The sequence below is a fragment of the Phyllobates terribilis genome, unplaced genomic scaffold (genome assembly GCF_046119375.1).
Source record: "Phyllobates terribilis strain yellow unplaced genomic scaffold, ASM4611937v1 Scaffold_435__1_contigs__length_1562282, whole genome shotgun sequence".
Taxonomy (NCBI): Eukaryota; Metazoa; Chordata; class Amphibia; order Anura; family Dendrobatidae; genus Phyllobates; species Phyllobates terribilis.
Window position 1 is genome coordinate 649,561 of NW_027363195.1, and position 27,065 is coordinate 676,625.

A 27,065-nucleotide genomic window follows, 5' to 3' on the forward strand; every position below is an offset into this window, starting at 1 on the left:
CCATTACAGCATGGAGCAATCTATGGGGCCATTATACTTATGGAGCAATCTATGGGACTATTACAGCGTGGAGCAATCTATGGGGCCATTATACAGCATGGAGCAATCTATGGGGCCATTATACAGCATGGGGCAATCTATGGGGCCATTATACAGCATGGGGCAATCTATGGGGCCATTATACAGCATGGAGCAATCTATGGGGCCATTATACTTATGGAGCAATCTATAGGGCCATTATACTTATGGAGCAATCTATGGGGCCATTATACAGTATGGAGCAATCTATGGGACCATTACAGCATGGAGCAATCTATGGGGCCATTATACAGCATGGAGCAATCTATGGGGCCATTATACAGCATGGAGCAATCTATGGGGCCATTATACAGCATGGAGCAATCTATAGGGCCATTACAGCATGGAGCAATCTATGGGGCCATTACAGCATGGCGCAATCTATGGGGCCATTATACAGCATGGAGCAATCTATGGGGCCATTATACTTATGGAGCAATGTATGGGGCCATTACAGCATGGCGCAATCTATGGGGCCATAACCGCATGGAGCAATCTATAGGGCCATTAGACTCATGGAGCAATCTATAGGGTCATTATACTTATGGAGCAATCTATAGGGCCATTATACTTATGGAGCAATCTATGGGGCCATTATACAGTATGGAGCAATCTGTGGAGCCATTATGCAGTATGGAGCAATCTATGGGGCCATTATGTAGCATGGAGCAATCTATAGGGCCATTACAGCATGGAGCAATCTATGGGGCCATTATACTTATGGAGCAATCTATGGGGCCATTATACAGCATGGAGCAATCTATGGGGCCATTACACTTATGGAGCAATCTATAGGGCCATTACAGCATGAAGCAATCTATGGGGCCATTATACAGCATGGAGCAATCTATGGGGCCATTATAATTATGGAGCAATCTATAGGGCCATTATACTTATGGAGCAATCTATGGGGCCATTATACAGTATGGAGCAATCTATGGGGCCATTACATCATGGAGCAATCTATGGGGCCATTATACTTATGGAGCAATCTATGGGACCATTACAGCATGGAGCAATCTATGGGGCCATTATACAGCATGGAGCAATCTATGGGGCCATTATACAGCATGGAGCAATCTATGGGGCCATTATACAGCATGGAGCAATCTATGGGGCCATTATACAGCATGGAGCAATCTATGGGGCCATTATACAGCATGGAGCAATCTTTGGGCCATTATACAGCATGGAGCAATCTATGGGGCCATTACAGCATGGAGCAATCTATAGGGCCATTACAGCATGGAGCAATCTATGGGGCCATTATACTTATGGAGCAATCTATGGGGCCATTACAGCATGGCGCAATCTATGCGGCCATTAGACTCATGGAGCAATCTATAGGGTCATTATACTTATGGAGCAATCTATAGGGCCATTATACTTATGGAGCAATCTATAGGGTCATTATACTTATGGAGCAATCTATGTGGCCATTATACAGTATGGAGCAATCTATGGAGCCATTATGCAGCATGGAGCAATCTATGGGGCCATTATACAGCATGGAGCAATCTATGGGGCCATTATACAGCAGGGGTCAATCTATGGGGCCATTATACAGCATGGGCCAATCTATGGGGCCATTATACAGCATGGAGCAATCTATGGGGCCATTATACAGCATGGAGCAATCTATAGGGCCATTACATCATGGAGCAATCTATGGAGCCATTATACTTATGGAGCAATCTATGGGGCCATTACAGCATGGAGCAATCTATGGGGCCATTACAGCATGGAGCAATCTATGAGGCCATTACAGCATGGAGCAATCTATGCGGCCATTATACTAATGGAGCAATCTATAGGGCCATTATACTTATGGAGCAATCTATGGGGCCATTATACTTATGGAGAAATCTATGGGGCCATCATACAGTATGGAGCAATCTATGGAGCCATTATGCAGTATGGAGCAATCTATGGGGCCATTATGCAGCATGGAGCAATCTATGGGGCCATTATACAGCATAGGGCAATCTATGGGGCCATTATACAGCATGGAGCAATCTATAGGGCCATTACACTCATGGAGCAATCTATAGGGCCATTACAGCATGGAGCAATCTATGGGGCCATTATACAGCATGGAGCAATCTTTAGGGCCATTACACTTATGGAGCAATCTATAGGGCCATTACAGCATGGAGCAATCTATGGGGCCATTATACTTATGGAGCAATCTATGGGACCATTACAGCATGGAGCAATCTATGCGGCCATTATACTAATGGAGCAATCTATAGGACCATTATACTTATGGAGCAATCTATGGGGCCATCATACAGTATGGAGCAATCTATGGAGCCATTATGCAGTATGGAGCAATCTATGGGGCCATTATGCAGCTTGGAGCAATCTATAAGGCCATTACAGCATGGAGCAATCTATGGGGCCATTATACTTATGGAACAATCTATGGGACCATTACAGCATGGAGCAATCTATGGGACCATTATACAGCATGGAGCAATCTATGGGGCCATTATACAGCATAGGGCAATCTATGGGGCCATTATACAGCATGGAGCAATCTATAGGGCCATTACACTCATGGAGCAATCTATAGGGCCATTACAGCATGGAGCAATCTATGGGGCCATTATACAGCATGGAGCAATCTTTAGGGCCATTACACTTATGGAGCAATCTATAGGGCCATTACAGCATGGAGCAATCTATGGGGCCATTATACTTATGGAGCAATCTATGGGACCATTACAGCATGGAGCAATCTATGGGGCCATTATACAGCATGGAGCAATCTATGGGGCCATTATACAGCATGGGGCAATCTATGGGGCCATTATACAGCATGGGGCAATCTATGGGGCCATTATACAGCATGGGGCAATCTATAGGGCCATTACACTTATGGAGCAATCTATAGGGCCATTACAGTATGGAGAAATCTATGGGGCCATTATACAGTATGGAGCAATCTATGGGGCCATTATACAGCATGGAGCAATCTATGGGGCCATTATACAGCATGGAGCAATTTATGGGGCCATTACCGCTTGGAGCAATCTATGGGGCCATTATACTTATGGAGCACTCTATGGGGCCATTATACAGCATGGGGCAATCTATGGGGCCATTATACAGCATGGGGCAATCTATGGGGCCATTATACAGCATGGGGCAATCTATGGGGCCATTATACAGCATGGGGCAATCTATGGGGCCATTACACTTATGGAGCAATCTATAGGGCCATTACAGCATGAAGCAATCTATGGGGCCATTATACAGCATGGAGCAATCTATAGGGCCATTACAGCATGGAGCAATCTATAGGGCCATTACAGCATGGAGCAATGTATAGGGCCATTACAGCATGGAGCAATCTATGGGGCCATTACAGCATGGAGCAATCTATGGGGCCATTATACAGCATGGAGCAATCTATGGGGCCATTATACAGCATGGAGCAATCTATGGGGCCATTATACAGCATGGAGCAATCTATAGGGCCATTATACTTATGGAGCAATCTATGGGGCCATTATACTTATGGAGCAATCTATGGGGCCATTACAGCATGGAGCAATCTATGGGGCCATTATACAGCATGGAGTAATCTATGGGGCCATTATACTTATGGAGCAATCTATAGGGCCATTATACTTATGGAGCAATCTATAGGGTCATTATACTTATGGAGCAATCTATAGGGTCATTATACAGCATGGAGCAATCTATAGGGCCATTATGCAGCATGGAGCAATCTATAGGGCCATTATGCAGCATGGAGCAATCTATAGGGCCATTATGCAGCATGGAGCAATCTATGGGGCCATTATGCAGCATGGAGCAATTTATAGGGCCATTACAGCATGGAGCAATCTATGGGGCCATTATACTGCATGGAACAATCTATGGGGCCATTATACTGCAGGGGTCAATCTATGGGGCCATTATACAGCATGGAGCAATCTATAGGACCATTACAGCATGGAGCAATCTATGCGGCCATTATACTAATGGAGCAATCTATAGGACCATTATACTTATGGAGCAATCTATGGGGCCATCATACAGTATGGAGCAATCTATGGAGCCATTATGCAGTATGGAGCAATCTATGGGGCCATTATGCAGCTTGGAGCAATCTATAAGGCCATTACAGCATGGAGCAATCTATGGGGCCATTATACTTATGGAACAATCTATGGGACCATTATACAGCATGGAGCAATCTATGGGACCATTATACAGCATGGAGCAATCTATGGGGCCATTATACAGCATAGGGCAATCTATGGGGCCATTATACAGCATGGAGCAATCTATAGGGCCATTACACTCATGGAGCAATCTATAGGGCCATTACAGCATGGAGCAATCTATGGGGCCATTATACAGCATGGAGCAATCATTAGGGCCATTACACTTATGGAGCAATCTATAGGGCCATTACAGCATGGAGAAATCTATGGGGCCATTATACAGTATGGAGCAATCTATGGGACCATTATGCAGCATGGAGCAATCTATGGGACCATTATGCAGCATGGAGCAATCTATGGGACCATTATACTTATGGAGCAATCGATAGGGCCATTACAGCATGGCGCAATCTATGGGGCCATTACCGCATGGAGCAATCTATGGGGCCATTATACTTATGGAGCAATCGATAGGGCCATTACAGAATGGCGCAATCTATGCGGCCATTACCGCGTGGAGCAATCTATGGGGCCATTATACTTATGGAGCAATCTATAGGGCCATTATTCTTATGGAGCAATCTATAGGGCCATTATTCTTATGGAGCAATCTATGGGGCCATTATACAGCATGGAGCAATCTATGGGGTCATTATACAGTAGGGAGTAATCTATGGGGCCATTATACAGCATGGATCAATCTATGGGGCCATTATCCTTATGGAGCAATCTATAGGGCCATTACAGCATGGAGCAATCTATGGGGCCATTACACTTATGGAGCAATCTATAGGGCCATTACACTTATGGAGCAATCTATAGGGCCATTACACTTAAGGAGCAATCTATAGGGCCATTATACTTCTGGAGCAATCTATGGGGCCGTTATTCAGCATGGAGCAATCTATGGGGCCGTTATACTTATGGAGCAATCTATAGGGCCATTATACTTATGGAGCAATCTATAGGGCCATTACACTTATGGAGCAATCTATAGGGCCATTATACTTATGGAGAAATCTATGGGGCCATTATACAGTATGGAGCAATCTATGGAGCCATTATGCAGTATGGAGCAATCTATGGGGCCATTATGCAGCATGGAGCAATCTATAGGGCCATTACAGCATGGAGCAATCTATGGGGCCATTATACTTATGGAGCAATCTATGGGGCCATTATACTTATGGAGCAATCTATGGGGCCATTATACTGCATGGAGCAATCTATGGGGCCATTATACAGCATGGGGCAATCTATGGGGCCATTATACAGCATGGAGCAATCTATGGGGCCATTATACTTATGGAGCAGTCTATGGGACCATTACAGCATGGAGCAATATATGGGGCCATTATACAGCATGGGGCAATCTATGGGGCCATTATACAGCATGGAGCAATCTATAGGGCCATTACAGCATGGAGCAATCTATGGGGCCATTACAGCATGGCGCAATCTATGGGGCCATTATACAGCATGGAGCAATCTATAGGGCCATTATACTTTTGGAGCAATCTATGGGGCCATTATACTTTTGGAGCAATCTATGGGGCCATTATACTTTTGGAGCAATCTATGGGGCCATTATACTTTTGGAGCAATCTATGGGGCCATTATACTTTTGGAGCAATCTATGGGGCCATTATACTTTTGGAGCAATCTATGGGGCCATTATAGCATGGCGCAATCTATAGGGTCATTATACTTATGGAGCAATCTATAGGGTCATTATACTTATGGAGCAATCTATAGGGCCATTATACTTATGGAGCAATCTATGGGGCCATTATACTTCTGGAGCAATCTATGGGGCCATTACAGCATGGCGCAATCTATAGGGTCATTATACTTATGGAGCAATCTATAGGGTCATTATACTTATGGAGCAATCTATAGGGCCATTACAGCATGGAGCAATCTATGGGGCCATTATACTTTTGGAGCAATCTATGGGGCCATTATACTTTTGGAGCAATCTATGGGGCCATTACAGCATGGCGCAATCTATAGGGTCATTATACTTATGGAGCAATCTATAGGGCCATTACAGCATGGAGCAATCTATGGGGCCATTATACAGTATGGAGCAATTTATGGGGCCATTACAGCATGGAGCAATCTATGGGGCCATTACAGCATGGAGCAATCTATGGGGCCATTACAGCATGGAGCAATCTATGGGGCCATTACAGCATGGAGCAATCTATGGGGCCATTACAGCATGGAGCAATCTATGGGGCCATTACAACATGGAGCAATCTATGGGGCCATTACAGCATGGAGCAATCTATGGGGCCATTATACAGTATGGAGCAATCTATGGGGCCATTATACAGTATGGAGCAATCTATGGGGCCATTATACAGTATGGAGCAATCTATGGGGCCATTATACAGTATGGAGCAATCTATGGGGCCATTACAGTATGGAGCAATCTATGGGGCCATTACAGTATGGAGCAATCTATGGGGCCATTACAGTATGGAGCAATCTATGGGGCCATTACAGTATGGAGCAATCTATGGGGCCATTACAGCATGTTGCAATCTATGGGGCCATTATACTTATGGAGCAATCTATAGGGCCATTACATCATGGAGCAATCTATAGGGCCATTACAGCATGGAGCAATCTATGGGGCCATTATACTTATGGAGCAATCTATGGGGCCATTACAGCATGGAGCAATCTATGGGGCCATTATACTTATGGAGCAATCTATAGGGCCATTATACTTATGGAGCAATCTATAGGGCCATTACAGCAAGGAGCAATGTATGGAGCCACTATACAGTATGGAGCAATATATGGGGCCATTATACAGTATGGAGCACTATATGGGGCCATTATACATTATGCAGCAGCATGTGGGGGCATTATACAGTATGGAGTTATATATGGGGCCATTATACAGTTTACAGCAGCATCATGTGGGGCCATTATGCAGCATGGAGCAATCTATGGGGCCATTATGCAGCATGGAGCAATCTATGAGGCCATTATGCAGCATGGAACAATATATGAGGCAATTAATGTATGGAGCAATCTATTGGGCCATTATGCAGCATGGAGCAATCTAGGGGGCCATTATACTTATGGAGCAATCTAGGGGGCCATTACAGCATGGAGCAAGCTATAGGGCCATTACAGCATGGAGCAAGCTATAGGGCCATTACAGCATGGAGCAAGCTATGGGGCCATTATACAGTATGGAGCAATCTATGGGGCCATTATACAGTATGGAGCAATCTATGGGGCCATTATACAGCATGGAACAATCTATGGGGTCATTATACAGTATGGAGCAATCTATGGGGCCATTATACAGCAGGGGTCAATCTATGGGGCCATTATACAGCATGGGCCAATCTATGGGGCCATTATACAGCATGGAGCAATCTATGGGGCCATTATACAGCATGGAGCAATCTATAGGGCCATTACATCATGGAGCAATCTATGGAGCCATTATACTTATGGAGCAATCTATGGGGCCATTACAGCATGGAGCAATCTATGGGGCCATTACAGCATGGAGCAATCTATGAGGCCATTACAGCATGGAGCAATCTATGCGGCCATTATACTAATGGAGCAATCTATAGGGCCATTATACTTATGGAGCAATCTATGGGGCCATTATACTTATGGAGAAATCTATGGGGCCATCATACAGTATGGAGCAATCTATGGAGCCATTATGCAGTATGGAGCAATCTATGGGGCCATTATGCAGCATGGAGCAATCTATAGGGCCATTACAGCATGGAGCAATCTATGGGGCCATTATACTTATGGAGCAAACTATGGGACCATTACAGCATGGAGCAATCTATGGGGCCATTATACAGCATGGAGCAATCTATGGGGCCTTTATACAGCATGGGGCAATCTATGGGGCCATTATACAGCATGGAGCAATCTATAGGGCCATTACACTTATGGAGCAATCTATAGGGCCATTACAGTATGGAGAAATCTATGGGGCCATTATACAGCATGGGGCAATCTATGGGGCCATTATACAGCATGGAGCAATCTATGGGGCCATTATACAGCATGGAGCAATCTATGGGGCCATTATACAGCATGGAGCAATCTATGGGGCCATTATACTTATGGAGCACTCTATGGGGCCATTATACAGCATGGGGCAATCTATGGGGCCATTATACAGCATGGGGCAATCTATGGGACCATTATACAGCATGGGGCAATCTATGGGGCCATTATACAGCATGGGGCAATCTATGGGGCCATTACACTTATGGAGCAATCTATAGGGCCATTACAGCATGAAGCAATCTATGGGGCCATTATACAGCATGGAGCAATCTATAGGGCCATTACAGCATGGAGCAATGTATAGGGCCATTACAGCATGGAGCAATGTATAGGGCCATTACAGCATGGAGCAATGTATAGGGCCATTACAGCATGGAGCAATCTATGGGGCCATTACAGCATGGAGCAATCTATGGGGCCATTATACAGCATGGAGCAATCTATGGGGCCATTATACAGCATGGAGCAATCTATGGGGCCATTATACAGCATGGAGCAATCTATAGGGCCATTATACTTATGGAGCAATCTATGGGGCCATTATACTTATGGAGCAATCTATGGGGCCATTACAGCATGGAGCAATCTATGGGGCCATTATACAGCATGGAGTAATCTATGGGGCCATTATACTTATGGAGCAATCTATAGGGTCATTATACTTATGGAGCAATCTATAGGGTCATTATACAGTATGGAGCAATCTATAGGGCCATTATGCAGCATGGAGCAATCTATAGGGCCATTATGCAGCATGGAGCAATCTATGGGGCCATTATGCAGCATGGAGCAATCTATGGGGCCATTATGCAGCATGGAGCAATTTATAGGGCCATTACAGCATGGAGCAATCTATGGGGCCATTTTACTGCATGGAACAATCTATGGGGCCATTATACTGCAGGGGTCAATCTATGGGGCCATTATACAGCATGGAGCAATCTATAGGGCCATTACACTCATGGAGCAATCTATAGGGCCATTACAGCATGGAGCAATCTATGGGGCCATTATACAGCATGGAGCAATCTTTAGGGCCATTACACTTATGGAGCAATCTATAGGGCCATTACAGCATGGAGAAATCTATGGGGCCATTATACAGTATGGAGCAATCTATGGGACCATTATGCAGCATGGAGCAATCTATGGGACCATTATGCAGCATGGAGCAATCTATGGGACCATTATACTTATGGAGCAATCGATAGGGCCATTACAGCATGGCGCAATCTATGGGGCCATTACCGCATGGAGCAATCTATGGGGCCATTATACTTATGGAGCAATCGATAGGGCCATTACAGAATGGCGCAATCTATGCGGCCATTACCGCGTGGAGCAATCTATGGGGCCATTATTCTTATGGAGCAATCTATAGGGCCATTATTCTTATGGAGCAATCTATGGGGCCATTATACAGCATGGAGCAATCTATGGGGTCATTATACAGTAGGGAGTAATCTATGGGGCCATTATACAGCATGGATCAATCTATGGGGCCATTATCCTTATGGAGCAATCTATAGGGCCATTACAGCATGGAGCAATCTATGGGGCCATTACACTTATGGAGCAATCTATAGGGCCATTACACTTATGGAGCAATCTATAGGGCCATTACACTTATGGAGCAATCTATAGGGCCATTATACTTCTAGAGCAATCTATGGGGCCGTTATTCAGCATGGAGCAATCTATGGGGCCGTTATACTTATGGAGCAATCTATAGGGCCATTATACTTATGGAGCAATCTATGGGGCCATTATACTTTTGGAGCAATCTATGGGGCCATTATACTTTTGGAGCAATCTATGGGGCCATTATACTTTTGGAGCAATCTATGGGGCCATTATAGCATGGCGCAATCTATAGGGTCATTATACTTATGGAGCAATCTATAGGGTCATTATACTTATGGAGCAATCTATGGGGCCATTATACTGCATGGAGCAATCTATGGGGCCATTATACAGCATGGGGCAATCTATGGGGCCATTATACAGCATGGAGCAATCTATGGGGCCATTATACTTATGGAGCAATCTATGGGGCCATTATACTTATGGAGCAGTCTATGGGACCATTACAGCATGGAGCAATATATGGGGCCATTATACAGCATGGGGCAATCTATGGGGCCATTATACAGCATGGAGCAATCTATAGGGCCATTACAGCATGGAGCAATCTATGGGGCCATTACAGCATGGCGCAATCTATGGGGCCATTATACAGCATGGAGCAATCTATAGGGCCATTATACTTTTGGAGCAATCTATGGGGCCATTATACTTTTGGAGCAATCTATGGGGCCATTATACTTTTGGAGCAATCTATGGGGCCATTATACTTTTGGAGCAATCTATGGGGCCATTATACTTTTGGAGCAATCTATGGGGCCATTATACTTTTGGAGCAATCTATGGGGCCATTATAGCATGGCGCAATCTATAGGGTCATTATACTTATGGAGCAATCTATAGGGTCATTATACTTATGGAGCAATCTATAGGGCCATTATACTTATGGAGCAATCTATGGGGCCATTATACTTCTGGAGCAATCTATGGGGCCATTACAGCATGGCGCAATCTATAGGGTCATTATACTTATGGAGCAATCTATAGGGCCATTACAGCATGGAGCAATCTATGGGGCCATTATACTTTTGGAGCAATCTATGGGGCCATTATACTTTTGGAGCAATCTATGGGGCCATTACAGCATGGCGCAATCTATAGGGTCATTATACTTATGGAGCAATCTATAGGGCCATTACAGCATGGAGCAATCTATGGGGCCATTATACAGTATGGAGCAATTTATGGGGCCATTACAGCATGGAGCAATCTATGGGGCCATTACAGCATGGAGCAATCTATGGGGCCATTACAGCATGGAGCAATCTATGGGGACATTACAGCATGGAGCAATCTATGGGGCCATTACAGCATGGAGCAATCTATGGGGCCATTACAGCATGGAGCAATCTATGGGGCCATTACAGCATGGAGCAATCTATGGGGCCATTATACAGTATGGAGCAATCTATGGGGCCATTATACAGTATGGAGCAATCTATGGGGCCATTATACAGTATGGAGCAATCTATGGGGCCATTACAGTATGGAGCAATCTATGGGGCCATTACAGTATGGAGCAATCTATGGGGCCATTACAGTATGGAGCAATCTATGGGGCCATTACAGTATGGAGCAATCTATGGGGCCATTACAGCATGTTGCAATCTATGGGGCCATTATACTTATGGAGCAATCTATAGGGCCATTACATCATGGAGCAATCTATAGGGCCATTACAGCATGGAGCAATCTATGGGGCCATTATACTTATGGAGCAATCTATGGGGCCATTACAGCATGGAGCAATCTATGGGGCCATTATACTTATGGAGCAATCTATAGGGCCATTATACTTATGGAGCAATCTATAGGGCCATTACAGCATGGAGCAATGTATGGAGCCACTATACAGTATGGAGCAATATATGGGGCCATTATACAGTATGGAGCACTATATGGGGCCATTATACATTATGCAGCAGCATGTGGGGGCATTATACAGTATGGAGTTATATATGGGGCCATTATACAGTTTACAGCAGCATCATGTGGGGCCATTATGCAGCATGGAGCAATCTATGGGGCCATTATGCAGCATGGAGCAATCTATGAGGCCATTATGCAGCATGGAGCAATCTATGGGGCCATTATACTTATGGAGCAATCTAGGGGGCCATTACAGCATGGAGCAAGCTATAGGGCCATTACAGCATGGAGCAAGCTATAGGGCCATTACAGCATGGAGCAAGCTATGGGGCCATTATACAGTATGGAGCAATCTATGGGGCCATTATACAGTATGGAGCAATCTATGGGGCCATTATACAGCATGGAACAATCTATGGGGTCATTATACAGTATGGAGCAATCTATGGGGCCATTATACAGCAGGGGTCAATCTATGGGGCCATTATACAGCATGGGCCAATCTATGGGGCCATTATACAGCATGGAGCAATCTATGGGGCCATTATACAGCATGGAGCAATCTATAGGGCCATTACATCATGGAGCAATCTATGGAGCCATTATACTTATGGAGCAATCTATGGGGCCATTACAGCATGGAGCAATCTATGGGGCCATTACAGCATGGAGCAATCTATGAGGCCATTACAGCATGGAGCAATCTATGCGGCCATTATACTAATGGAGCAATCTATAGGGCCATTATACTTATGGAGCAATCTATGGGGCCATTATACTTATGGAGAAATCTATGGGGCCATCATACAGTATGGAGCAATCTATGGAGCCATTATGCAGTATGGAGCAATCTATGGGGCCATTATGCAGCATGGAGCAATCTATAGGGCCATTACAGCATGGAGCAATCTATGGGGCCATTATACTTATGGAGCAAACTATGGGACCATTACAGCATGGAGCAATCTATGGGGCCATTATACAGCATGGAGCAATCTATGGGGCCTTTATACAGCATGGGGCAATCTATGGGGCCATTATACAGCATGGAGCAATCTATAGGGCCATTACACTTATGGAGCAATCTATAGGGCCATTACAGTATGGAGAAATCTATGGGGCCATTATACAGCATGGAGCAATCTATGGGGCCATTATACAGCATGGAGCAATCTATGGGGCTATTATACAGCATGGAGCAATTTATGGGGCCATTATACTTATGGAGCACTCTATGGGGCCATTATACAGCATGGGGCAATCTATGGGGCCATTATACAGCATGGGGCAATCTATGGGGCCATTATACAGCATGGAGCAATCTATGGGGCCATTATACAGCATGGAGCAATCTATGGGGCCATTATACAGCATGGAGCAATCTATGGGGCCATTATACTTATGGAGCACTCTATGGGGCCATTATACAGCATGGGGCAATCTATGGGGCCATTATACAGCATGGGGCAATCTATGGGACCATTATACAGCATGGGGCAATCTATGGGGCCATTATACAGCATGGGGCAATCTATGGGGCCATTACACTTATGGAGCAATCTATAGGGCCATTACAGCATGAAGCAATCTATGGGGCCATTATACAGCATGGAGCAATCTATAGGGCCATTACAGCATGGAGCAATGTATAGGGCCATTACAGCATGGAGCAATGTATAGGGCCATTACAGCATGGAGCAATGTATAGGGCCATTACAGCATGGAGCAATCTATGGGGCCATTACAGCATGGAGCAATCTATGGGGCCATTATACAGCATGGAGCAATCTATGGGGCCATTATACAGCATGGAGCAATCTATGGGGCCATTATACAGCATGGAGCAATCTATAGGGCCATTATACTTATGGAGCAATCTATGGGGCCATTATACTTATGGAGCAATCTATGGGGCCATTACAGCATGGAGCAATGTATGGGGCCATTATACAGCATGGAGCAATCTATAGGGCCATTATACTTATGGAGCAATCTATAGGGCCATTATACTTATGGAGCAATCTATAGGGTCATTATACTTATGGAGCAATCTATAGGGTCATTATACAGTATGGAGCAATCTATAGGGCCATTATGCAGCATGGAGCAATCTATAGGGCCATTATGCAGCATGGAGCAATCTATGGGGCCATTATGCAGCATGGAGCAATCTATGGGGCCATTATGCAGCATGGAGCAATTTATAGGGCCATTACAGCATGGAGCAATCTATGGGGCCATTTTACTGCATGGAACAATCTATGGGGCCATTATACTGCAGGGGTCAATCTATGGGGCCATTATACAGCATGGGGCAATCTATGGGGCCATTATACAGCATGGAGCAATCTATGGGGCCATTATACTTATGGAGCAATCTATAGGGCCATTACAGCATGGAGCAATCTATGAGACCATTACAGCATGGAGCAATCTATGCGGCCATTATACTAATGGAGCAATCTATAGGACCATTATACTTATGGAGCAATCTATGGGGCCATCATACAGTATGGAGCAATCTATGGAGCCATTATGCAGTATGGAGCAATCTATGGGGCCATTATGCAGCTTGGAGCAATCTATAAGGCCATTACAGCATGGAGCAATCTATGGGGCCATTATACTTATGGAACAATCTATGGGACCATTACAGCATGGAGCAATCTATGGGACCATTATACAGCATGGAGCAATCTATGGGGCCATTATACAGCATAGGGCAATCTATGGGGCCATTATACAGCATGGAGCAATCTATAGGGCCATTACACTCATGGAGCAATCTATAGGGCCATTACAGCATGGAGCAATCTATGGGGCCATTATACAGCATGGAGCAATCTTTAGGGCCATTACACTTATGGAGCAATCTATAGGGCCATTACAGCATGGAGAAATCTATGGGGCCATTATACAGTATGGAGCAATCTATGGGACCATTATGCAGCATGGAGCAATCTATGGGACCATTATGCAGCATGGAGCAATCTATGGGACCATTATACTTATGGAGCAATCGATAGGGCCATTACAGCATGGCGCAATCTATGGGGCCATTACCGCATGGAGCAATCTATGGGGCCATTATACTTATGGAGCAATCGATAGGGCCATTACAGAATGGCGCAATCTATGCGGCCATTACCGCGTGGAGCAATCTATGGGGCCATTATACTTATGGAGCAATCTATAGGGCCATTATTCTTATGGAGCAATCTATAGGGCCATTATTCTTATGGAGCAATCTATGGGGCCATTATACAGCATGGAGCAATCTATGGGGTCATTATACAGTAGGGAGCAATCTATGGGGCCATTATACAGTAGGGAGTAATCTATGGGGCCATTATACAGCATGGATCAATCTATGGGGCCATTATCCTTATGGAGCAATCTATAGGGCCATTACAGCATGGAGCAATCTATGGGGCCATTACACTTATGGAGCAATCTATAGGGCCATTACACTTATGGAGCAATCTATAGGGCCATTACACTTCTGGAGCAATCTATGGGGCCGTTATTCAGCATGGAGCAATCTATGGGGCCGTTATACTTATGGAGCAATCTATAGGGCCATTATACTTATGGAGCAATCTATAGGGCCATTACACTTATGGAGCAATCTATGGGGCCATTATACTTATGTAGAAATCTATGGGGCCATTATACAGTATGGAGCAATCTATGGGGCCATTATGCAGCATGGAGCAATCTATGGGGCAATTATGCAGCATGGAGCAATCTATAGGGCCATTACAGCATGGAGCAATCTATGGGGCCATTATACTTATGGAGCAATCTATGGGGCCATTATACTTATGGAGCAATCTATGGGGCCATTATACTGCATGGAGCAATCTATGGGGCCATTATACAGCATGGGGCAATCTATGGGGCCATTATACAGCATGGAGCAATCTATGGGGCCATTATACTTATGGAGCAGTCTATGGGACCATTACAGCATGGAGCAATATATGGGGCCATTATACAGCATGGGGCAATCTATGGGGCCATTATACAGCATGGAGCAATCTATAGGGCCATTACAGCATGGAGCAATCTATGGGGCCATTACAGCATGGCGCAATCTATGGGGCCATTATACAGCATGGAGCAATCTATAGGGCCATTATACTTTTGGAGCAATCTATGGGGCCATTATACTTTTGGAGCAATCTATGGGGCCATTATACTTTTGGAGCAATCTATGGGGCCATTATAGCATGGCGCAATCTATAGGGTCATTATACTTATGGAGCAATCTATAGGGTCATTATACTTATGGAGCAATCTATAGGGCCATTATACTTATGGAGCAATCTATGGGGCCATTATACTTCTGGAGCAATCTATGGGGCCATTACAGCATGGCGCAATCTATAGGGTCATTATACTTATGGAGCAATCTATAGGGTCATTATACTTATGGAGCAATCTATAGGGCCATTACAGCATGGAGCAATCTATGGGGCCATTATACTTTTGGAGCAATCTATGGGGCCATTATACTTTTGGAGCAATCTATGGGGCCATTACAGCATGGCGCAATCTATAGGGTCATTATACTTATGGAGCAATCTATAGGGTCATTATACTTATGGAGCAATCTATAGGGCCATTACAGCATGGAGCAATCTATGGGGCCATTATACAGTATGGAGCAATCTATGGGGCCATTACAGCATGGAGCAATCTATGGGGCCATTACAGCATGGAGCAATCTATGGGGCCATTACAGCATGGAGCAATCTATGGGGCCATTACAGCATGGAGCAATCTATGGGGCCATTACAGCATGGAGCAATCTATGGGGCCATTACAGCATGGAGCAATCTATGGGGCCATTACAGCATGGAGCAATCTATGGGGCCATTACAGCATGGAGCAATCTATGGGGCCATTACAGCATGGAGCAATCTATGGGGCCATTACAGCATGGAGCAATCTATGGGGCCATTACAGCATGGAGCAATCTATGGGGCCATTATACAGTATGGAGCAATCTATGGGGCCATTACAGTATGGAGCAATCTATGGGGCCATTACAGTATGGAGCAATCTATGGGGCCATTACAGTATGGAGCAATCTATGGGGCCATTACAGTATGGAGCAATCTATGGGGCCATTACAGTATGGAGCAATCTATGGGGCCATTACAGTATGGAGCAATCTATGGGGCCATTACAGTATGGAGCAATCTATGGGGCCATTACAGTATGGAGCAATCTATGGGGCCATTACAGTATGGAGCAATCTATGGGGCCATTACAGTATGGAGCAATCTATGGGGCCATTACAGCATGTTGCAATCTATGGGGCCATTATACTTATGGAGCAATCTATAGGGCCATTACATCATGGAGCAATCTATAGGGCCATTACAGCATGGAGCAATCTATAGGGCCATTACAGCATGGAGCAATCTATGGGGCCATTATACTTATGGAGCAATCTATGGGGCCATTACAGCATGGAGCAATCTATGGGGCCATTATACTTATGGAGCAATCTATAGGGCCATTACAGCATGGAGCAATGTATGGAGCCACTATACAGTATGGAGCAATATATGGGGCCATTATACAGTATGGAGCACTATATGGGGCCATTATACATTATGCAGCAGCATGTGGGGGCATTATACAGTATGGAGTTATATATGGGGCCATTATACAGTTTACAGCAGCATCATGTGGGGCCATTATGCAGCATGGAGCAATCTATGGGGCCATTATGCAGCATGGAGCAATCTATGAGGCCATTATGCAGCATGGAACAATATATGAGGCAATTAATGTATGGAGCAATCTATGGGGCCATTATACAGCATGGAGCAATCTATTGGGCCATTATGCAGCATGGAGCAATCTAGGGGGCCATTATACTTATGGAGCAATCTAGGGGGCCATTACAGCATGGAGCAAGCTATAGGGCCATTACAGCATGGAGCAAGCTATAGGGCCATTACAGCATGGAGCAACCTATGGGGCCATTATACAGTATGGAGCAATCTATGGGGTCATTATACAGTATGGAGCAATCTATGGGGCCATTATACAGCATGGAGCAATCTATGGGGCCATTACAGCATGGAGCAATCTATGCGGCCATTACAGCATGGAGCAATCTATGGGGCCATTATACAGTATGGAGCTATTATACAGTATGGAGCAATCTATGGGGCCATTATGCAGCATGGAGCAATCTATGGGGCCATTATGCAGCATGGAGCAATCTATGGGGTCATTATGCAGCATGGAGCAATCTATGGGGTCATTATGCAGCATGGAGCAATCTATGGGGTCATTATGCAGCATGGAGCAATCTATGGGGTCATTATGCAGCATGGAGCAATCTATGGGGTCATTATGCAGCATGGAGCAATCTATGGGGTCATTATGCAGCATGGAGCAATCTATGGGGTCATTATGCAGCATGGAGCAATCTATGGGGCCATTATACAGTATGGAGCACTATATGGGGCCATTATACAGTATGGAGCACTATATGGGGCCATTATACAGTATGCAGCACTATATGGGGCCATTATACAGTATGCAGCACTATATGGGGCCATTATACAGTATGGAGTTATATATGGGGCCATTATACAGTATGCAGCATCATGTGGGGCCATTATAGTATGGAGCAATCTAGGGGGCCATTATACAGTAGGGAGCAATGTATGGGGCCATTACAGTGTGGAGCAATCTATGGGGCCATTATGCAGCATGGAGCAATCTATGAGGCCATTATGTTGCATGGAACAATCTATGAGGCAATTCATGTATGGAGCAATCTAGGGGCTATTATACAATATGGAGCAATCTATGGGGCCATTACAGTATGGAGCAATCTAGGGACTATTATACAATATGGAGCAATCTATGGAGCCATTATACAGTATGGAGCAATCTAGGGGGCCATTATACAGTATGGAGCAATCTAGGGGGCCATTATGCAGCATGGAGCAATCTAGGGGGCCATTATACAGTAGGGAGCAATGTATGGGGCCATTACAGTGTGGAGCAATCTATGAGGCCATTATGTTGCATGGAACAATCTATGAGGCAATTAATGTATGGAGCAATCTATGGGGCCATTACAGTATGGAGCAATCTAGGGGCTATTATACAATATGGAGCAATCTATGGGGCCATTACAGTATGGAGCAATCTAGGGGCTATTATACAATATGGAGCAATCTATGGGGCCATTACAGCATGGAGCAATCTATGGGGCCATTTCAGTATGGAACAATCTATGGGGCCCATTATACTGTATGGAGGTTTATGTGGGGCCCATTATACTGTATGGAGGTTTATGTGGGGCCCATTATTCTGTATGGAGGACTATGTGGGGCCATTATTCTGTATAGAGGACTATGTAGGGCCCATTACATTTTATAGAGGACTTTGTGGTGCCCATAATTCTGTATGGGGGACTATGTGGGGGCCGGGAATTGGATGTTTCGCCCCCAGCAGTTCGCCCCCAGCAATTCGTCCCCGGGTACATTTCGCCCCCAGCAGTTCGCCCCGAACATTTCGCCCCCAGGATGTTTCGCCCCGAACATTTCGCCCCGAACATTTCATCCCTGGATGTTTTGTCTCTAGCAATTTGCTCCTGGATCTTTCGCATACGGGAAAGACCTGCCTGAACTGAACTTTGGCAGGTTCGCTTATCACTAATAATACACCATATGAGTCTAAGATATAGAATTCTGATCAAATGAGTTTTTTTTATTCTAAAACATTGTTTTCTAGATAAGTCATTTTACAAACAGACAGGAAAATAGTAGGATTTCATTGGTTACTAAGGAGGTCGAGCCCCCTTGGTAGCAGAACGGATCCTGGCTCCCTGTGATACATTCAGGGCTGCTTGTTCACAGCCCTCTGCAAAGCTCCCCTTCACCCTCCGCTCATGTGCTCTGTCCTGGACAAGAGGAGGGCTCCCCCCCGCCTGTGTAAAGCCGTTACAGGACGGAACACATAGGGGGGGGCTCTGCAGAAGGCTGTAAACCAGCAGCCCTTTATACATCATAGGGAATCTATTGTTACGGTAGTTGCATGCTCCTGTGCAGCCACAGCCTCTAGAATCCATCCACAAGTTCTGCTACTAAGGAGAAACAACCTCCTTAGCCACCACTGAAATCCTGCAGCACATGGAGCTTTAACTTGGAGGAGACTTTTCACACAGAAGTGAAGCTGCTGGAAGGTCTCCTTTGGAAATGAATATCATGGGCACAGGTACTATAACAGAACTTATGTTTTTTGGAGAGTTCTGCTTTAACTGTATATATCAAAACTGTTGTAACAAGAAACATAAAAAGGTATAGAGGGGAAGGATTAGAGAAAGAGAGAAAAGACAAATTACAGGTTATAATGCTTGAATGATTTTACAGCTAAAAACACTGCTCTCAAAACATACAATATGTGACCATGAACTAAAATCCAAAGCTGTAGGCAATGCCTCTCAGATAATCCATCACGCTTCTATTATTGAAATCTTGCTCGATACGTTTAACCCTTGCTGAAATTGCGGCATACTTTTTGTTTCTTGCAGCGATGGGATTTCCTGCTATTATCTGAATAATTTCAAAACTATGGAGCTCTTGCTGATGTTTCAGACAGCTAATGAAGCGGTATATATTTTGGAAAAGAGTACCACATGTTTCTGGAAAGCTACGGTGCCATCCTTCGACATCATTATTTGTTCGCTGTTGATCATTCAATGTTCGTTCATACACATTCCAGAGTTGAACTGGAAACAAAGGTGCTTGACTTCCTCTGCGATTCATTCGACCGATATAGCAGTCTTCAAAATAGTTGGCGATAGGTATTGCTTCTTGTGGAAAGTCAGGATCTTCCACCAATTCTTCAAATGATTGCACAACATTCTGTGGTGGTATAAAGGCCAGGGCAGGTATCATGCGTATCCAACGGGCAAATTCATGGTCACCTTGGTATTGCATCTTGAGTCCTTCATTTTGAACTTTACGCCAAACCGACTGTGATAGGTGGAAAAAGCAACCAGTCTTCTCAAGGTTGGGGAATTCACTTTCAAATGCCTGTATTGCAGCTAGTTCAAAATCCAACATCAGGTTGTCTGGCTGCCGTCCAGGCTGCAAGTTCTTCAGCTCTTGCAGCAACCTCTGGTATGTAGAACAGCTCTGGTCTGTCAGCAAGGTGTACACTAGCGGAACAACAAGGCCGCTATGGACTACATGGATTGTGTAAAGCTGCTTAAACAAGGCTGGTGTAGTGAAAAACATGCCATCAGCAAACCACTCTTTAGTTTGTGCCAGTAGATGGAGATTGTCTCTTGTTCCAAATATCAACATACGGCTGTGTCCATTTCCTAATTTAAAATGAAAGTATTAGTAGAGGAAATAACAGAAAAAGTGTAACAAGCATCAAACAGATAATTTTGGGATGAATTCACAAAAAAATATCCTAATCAGAAGCCTCTGTTCATATCTCACATTAAAAACTCACATTTTGCTCCAGATTTTCTGATTTCATAACTGAAGCAAAATCTAGTGTAAAGGGGCCAACCAATACTTTTTGACAACATATATTGTCCCAGTGGAAAATGATATATTTTTGTTTAAAAAAAAAATGATGCATAATGGAATTGTTTTAATACAATGTTAAATAGTTAAGTAGCTTACCAGAGTCATGCAGAAGGTACTGCTGCTGGACACCATCAATACTGATCTCCTGAAACTCCTGGGGGATAACAAGTTGATCAAGGGTTTGAGGGAACCTTGGAATATTGCCAAGCTGCCTTGCTAATCGTATGGTTCTCTTCAGTGATGCTTTCCTTGGGAGAAGTGCTACAACATTAGAATGGGCTCCTGAAACGACGTCTGTGAGAATCTGTTGTGGTGTCTCCCGTGTTGTCCTTGCCCTGGTGACTGCCACATTAACAAGTTGGATTGCTTCAGGTCTTGCAGCTGGTGCTGCGTGACTGTGAAGATTGACTACTTTCACAACTTTGCCAGATTCTTCATTGGTCCAAACACGTCCCATGCAAGTCGACCGTTTTTCACATACCCAGATGAAATGGACATCATCAGCGGTTCGTTTGGAAAATAAGTAAATGTGATTCTCATGGACCAACTTCCTCCTTCCACGTTTGGACAGAACTGAATTCATAGTTGTAGAAAGTGAATTGATGTGGAAGCGGACTGATTTTTTGTGGCAGTACACTTCTCTCTTTGTGGAGATTTCAGACACTGCTATATTCTGATGTACAAATGGAATAAAAGCTAGTCTAATGTAACTTGCTGGACACCTGACCTGCTACTTGTTACATCTGCAACAAAACTTGCAACAAAGCAGGCCCTGGGTCAGGTAAAAGTTGAAAATTGTTTTGATTTTAGGCCTCTTGCACACTGTAATTTTAGAGTGGTTTCACACTTGTGTTTGGGGCTGCCAGAGGTCGATCCGCTCTGGATCTGACATCCAGCTGACCCCGGGGCAATGCTGGCTTTCTGCTTGCATTGCCCATAGATGTGAACGGATGGGTTCCGCGATCTGCAGCCGCCCATTCGCTTTCGTAATACCGCATTCCGCTATCAGTGTCAGAACAAAAAGAAAAGCATTTTCTTCTTTTCATTCCGCTGCAGGTTAGCGGAACGGCGGCATTACAGAAGCGAACGGGAGGCCTGTAGTACATATGTAGTGGAAGTGTGAAAGCACCCTTATGCTGCCACTGTTTTAGAACTCCAAAGCACGTGCTTTACTAGCATTTTTGAGAGCACTTTTGTGAGCGCTCTCGGTAATGACCCATAAGATACAGGCTATTGATGAACGCTAAGTGCTCAAAAATAGCTCCTGTAATAAAATAAAAAGAGCTGGCCGAAACAACACCTCGCTTTTCCAGCCATTGACTTATATATTCAAAATTGGCAATCTTCTTAGCAATTTTCCAGTGCTTAGCACTTGGGAAAGTGCCTACTGTGAAAGAGGTCATAGGGCTAAAACACAAGGCCGAAATTCCCTGCCTAATTTGGGGCCAAAACATCTGGGGGCAAAAAGCTGGGGGCGAAACATCCGGGGGCGAAACATCCTGGGGGCGAAACATCCTAGAACCGTTTGAGGGTACCGTTGAATCGCTCATACAAACCATTGGTTTGGGGATGATACGTGCTCGATACCAGATGCTGCACCTGCATTTTCTTACATAGGGCCTCCATTAAGCAACACATGAACTGGGTCCCCTGGTCGGTAAGCATCTCACTGGGGAAGCCTACTCGCGAAAAGATGGCCAAGAGGGCGTCCGACACCTTATCCGCCCTAATTGAGGACAGGGCTACTGCCTCCGGATACTGGGTAGCATAGTCTATCACAGTAAGGATGAAACGTTTTCCAGAGCTGCTGGGTATGGCCAGTGGTTCCACAATGTCCACAACAATCCTCTGGAAAGGCTCCTCTATCACTGGCAAAGATATCAGGGGGGGCATTGGGAGCCGGCCCTGACTTTCCCACTCTTTGACACGTGGTACAGGAGTGACAGTAGTTCACCACATCTGTCCTCATTTTGGGCCAATAAAAGTAGTGAGACAGCCGGGCCTTGGTTTTGCTGACCCCCAAGTGTCCAGCAAGTGGAATCTCATGGGCGATCTGCAACAACTCACCCCTGAATTGGTAGGGGACGACCAGCTGTCTTCCCCTCAGCCACTCCTGTTGGGGTGTACAGGGAACTGTCTCCCAGTACAACCTCCTATGGTCCCACAATACCCTCTCCTTATCCGACTCGGAGGTGGGTTTCTCAGCGAGGCTCCTTAACGCCTCTAGGCTAGCATCTGAGTGCAGAGCTGCTTGAAACTCCTGGCTGGAGGAAGCCAGAAGTGAGGTTAAGGCCACGTCCTCACTGGGACCGGCTCTGGGTCCCTAACTGATTCCGTTATTCCTCTGTCCGAGGAGGGTCCAGAAGGTAGGGCGTTACTTGCATTCTGGGCACTCTGACTGCGGGTAACAGCGGCTATATAGGCCGTCTCCCCGGGGAATAACACCGTCCCATCAGCCTGCGCGGCTATGCGTGCCACTTCCCCATCCTCCCCCATTACCTCAGGCGTAGTGCTACTTATGGGGCAGCTACCATCAGCCAGATCACCGTCTGTTGTGACACTGGTCGCTGGCACAGCACCACCTGCTTCATGGTCCCCGTGCGTCTCTCCATTACCCATAGCACTGACACTTGCTCCTGCTAGGGGATCTTCAGCAATATCACCCTGCAGCGTGACATGGCTGAGTTCTCCTGTACCTTCAAATACATCATCATCAGGTAAAGCTTTGACATTCACATTATCAGCATTAACCGTAACAACTGTATCAGATCGGGCAGGGGTGTCAGGGATATAATAAGCAAATATCCTCCCCAAATCAGATCCCAACAAAACATTTGCAGGCAGGTTTTCAGATACTCCCACTTCCTTCACCCCACTCCCCGCACCCTAATCAATAAAAACCTGGGCAAGGGGCATCGGACACCACCAATCCCGGTGACAGTCAGGGTCTTTCCTGGAATAAGCTCTTCAGCGGACTCCATTTCGGGTCGGATGAGGGTTCGTTCGGCCCCAGTGTCCTTGAGGCCTACAGTGACAGTATCCACCACAGTGACAGACTGCAAGTTTTCACAGGCCCTCCCAACCTGCCCACCCACCAAAAGAATTGATGCATTAGGCCCTGGGACCTTGGATGGGGGGTTCTTCCTCTGCTTCTCTGGGCAAGTGGCACTGAGATGACAAGTCTGGTTGCAGAAATAACACTTGCGGGCATCAGATGCAGGCCGGGCGTTGGTAACGGGGACAAGGCCTCCAGAAGGTCGGATGCTGGGGCAGGGATGGCGGTTGATGGCTTACCCCCTTTCCAGCTGGCAACGCCCGGCTTCCGCACCTCCGGTTGGCCTTGTAGGTGTCTGCGATCTGCGCTGCTTTATTGGCATCTGGTGGCTCCCGATCCATTACCTCAGTCGGACACAGATGCAGGAACTGGTCTTTCACCATCAGGTCCTTTAACTGCTCAAAGGTGGTCGCTGACAGTCCTTGGATCCACTGCTTGAAGGTGGTTCTGAGCCCATGCACCACATCGCTGTAACTGTCGTGCGGTCCACGTTGGAGGTTCCGGAACTTTTTACAGTACACCTCAGGAGTCAGTTGGAACCTCTGGATTAGGGCCTGCTTAATGGCATCATAGTTCCCATCTAGGCCCTGAGGAAGAGCCACAAACACATCCAGAGCTTTGCCTCGCAGCCCTGCAGTTAAGTACCGGGCCCACAGGTCCACAGGCAGCTGGTACTGTCTGCAAGTCTTTTCAAAACCCCTCAGAAAGGTGTCGAGGTCGCTGTCCTTTAACATCACAGGAAAATGCTCTGGACGGGGTTTAAACAGCCGTGAGGTGGATGGTGAGATCCTGAGCTGGGCCATCTGCAGTTCATGGGCCTTCTGAGCTTGGGCCTGCCACTCGGCTCTCTCTGCCTCTCACTGGGCTTGGGCCTCCGCTCGTCAGCCTCCTGGTGCTGCTGAATTACTTTCAGCCGTCCTTCATGATCCTCTGCAGGAAGTTGCTGTAGAGCCATCTGCAGATAAGGGTCCAGGCTGCCCTGGTCGCTGACGCGGCATGCGTCTACAGGTGGGACCCCTGCAGCAGTACTGTCCATATCTTGGCTGACCCCTGGCCCTGCTGAGGTCTGGAGAAGGGCTTGCTCTGCCTCCAGTTGCGCCAGCGCAGCAGCCATTTGTTCTTTGTTTTTGCCGAGGGGGTCCATGCCTTTGGTTATACATATTTCAATAAGAGTGTCCATTTTCTGCTGGCTGTACCAGAACTCCCCAACAATGACCTTGATCACCAAAATACAAATAGAAAGAAAAAACGAAGAAGGGTAGGGGTGACTGCTGCACATACAGTATTGTCTCAGATCTAATAAACACTGAGTTCAATCTTCAAAACTTTTGTGCAGGGTCCAGGTAAGAACCGTGCAAGTTTTTAGTGAGAGGAATGATTGCTCAAACCAGATCACTAATGTCCTATGATCCCACCGCTTGCCACCAATTGTCAGGAAAACTTGGTCAGACCTTGCAGCACTCTGGCACCCCCTTATCCTGCTGGTGAAACACGGTATTGACCGAGGATAAGCAACAGGGCGCAGCTGCTCTCATTTATGTCGACTATTGCGGCACGTGATGTGACAGGATGTATATATATACCTCAATCCCACCACCCTCAACCACAATATCACATAAATACACCGTATGCTGCCACCACCGATCTCTTAACAGGTGGATTGGGTACCCGTTAGGTAACGTGAATTAGCGGGTGAGGACCGGGTTTGCTCAACATAGGACAAGAAGAACGAAGCTAGTAAATAATAATTTACTCCTGAAAGTTGGCAGTGTTTGCAAAAGATATACAAGATATTATAAAAGACAATTTACATATATGCACAAAACAGTTATTAAAATAAAAGGGGTAAATAATAGCAAAACCTGCGCCACGAGGTGATGGTCTCAGATTCTGTGGGGGGGGGGGGGGACGGCTCCCCGGAAATTAGGTGTGATTCCTCCACGCAGCTAGGAGTGCTTGCATCTGACGTCCCTGGGTTGGAATGAGCCAACATGGATGTTCTGGTTTTTAGTAAGGAGGCAAAACACTAGGACACACCCATGTTGTTTACCTCACACGGGGGCTCGGTTTTGTGAACCCACCCAGCTGCACAAGACATAAAAATCCTTCATCTTCCATATCTTGGTATGGGGGGGCCCACATCCAAGATGGATACATAATGTTTGCCGTCACCAATATTCATGGAGATTGATATCAAATTTGATATTTCTATGATGTTCAGAAGCTCAGAACCCATTTCCTAGGTTTCTGGTGGTTTCCCAGTTATGAAAGATACAACATCATAACTGGAAAAAGGTGAGCATCCCAAAAATGTGGTCCATGTGTTTGTGACAGTCTTGTGCATTGTTAACCCCTTAACATTTGACGTACTAATACGCGTCTGTGCCCTGGGACTTAAGAGCCAGACCCGTATTAGTACGTCATGGCGATCGCGCGCGCACACAGGCTGTGCGGGCGCGATTGCCGCCGGGTGTCAACTGATTGTCACAGCTGACACCCGGTACTATGTGCAGGGAGCGGTCACGCACCGCTCCCAGCACATTAACCCCCGCGATGCTGCGATCGAAGTCGATCGCAGCATTGCGGTGG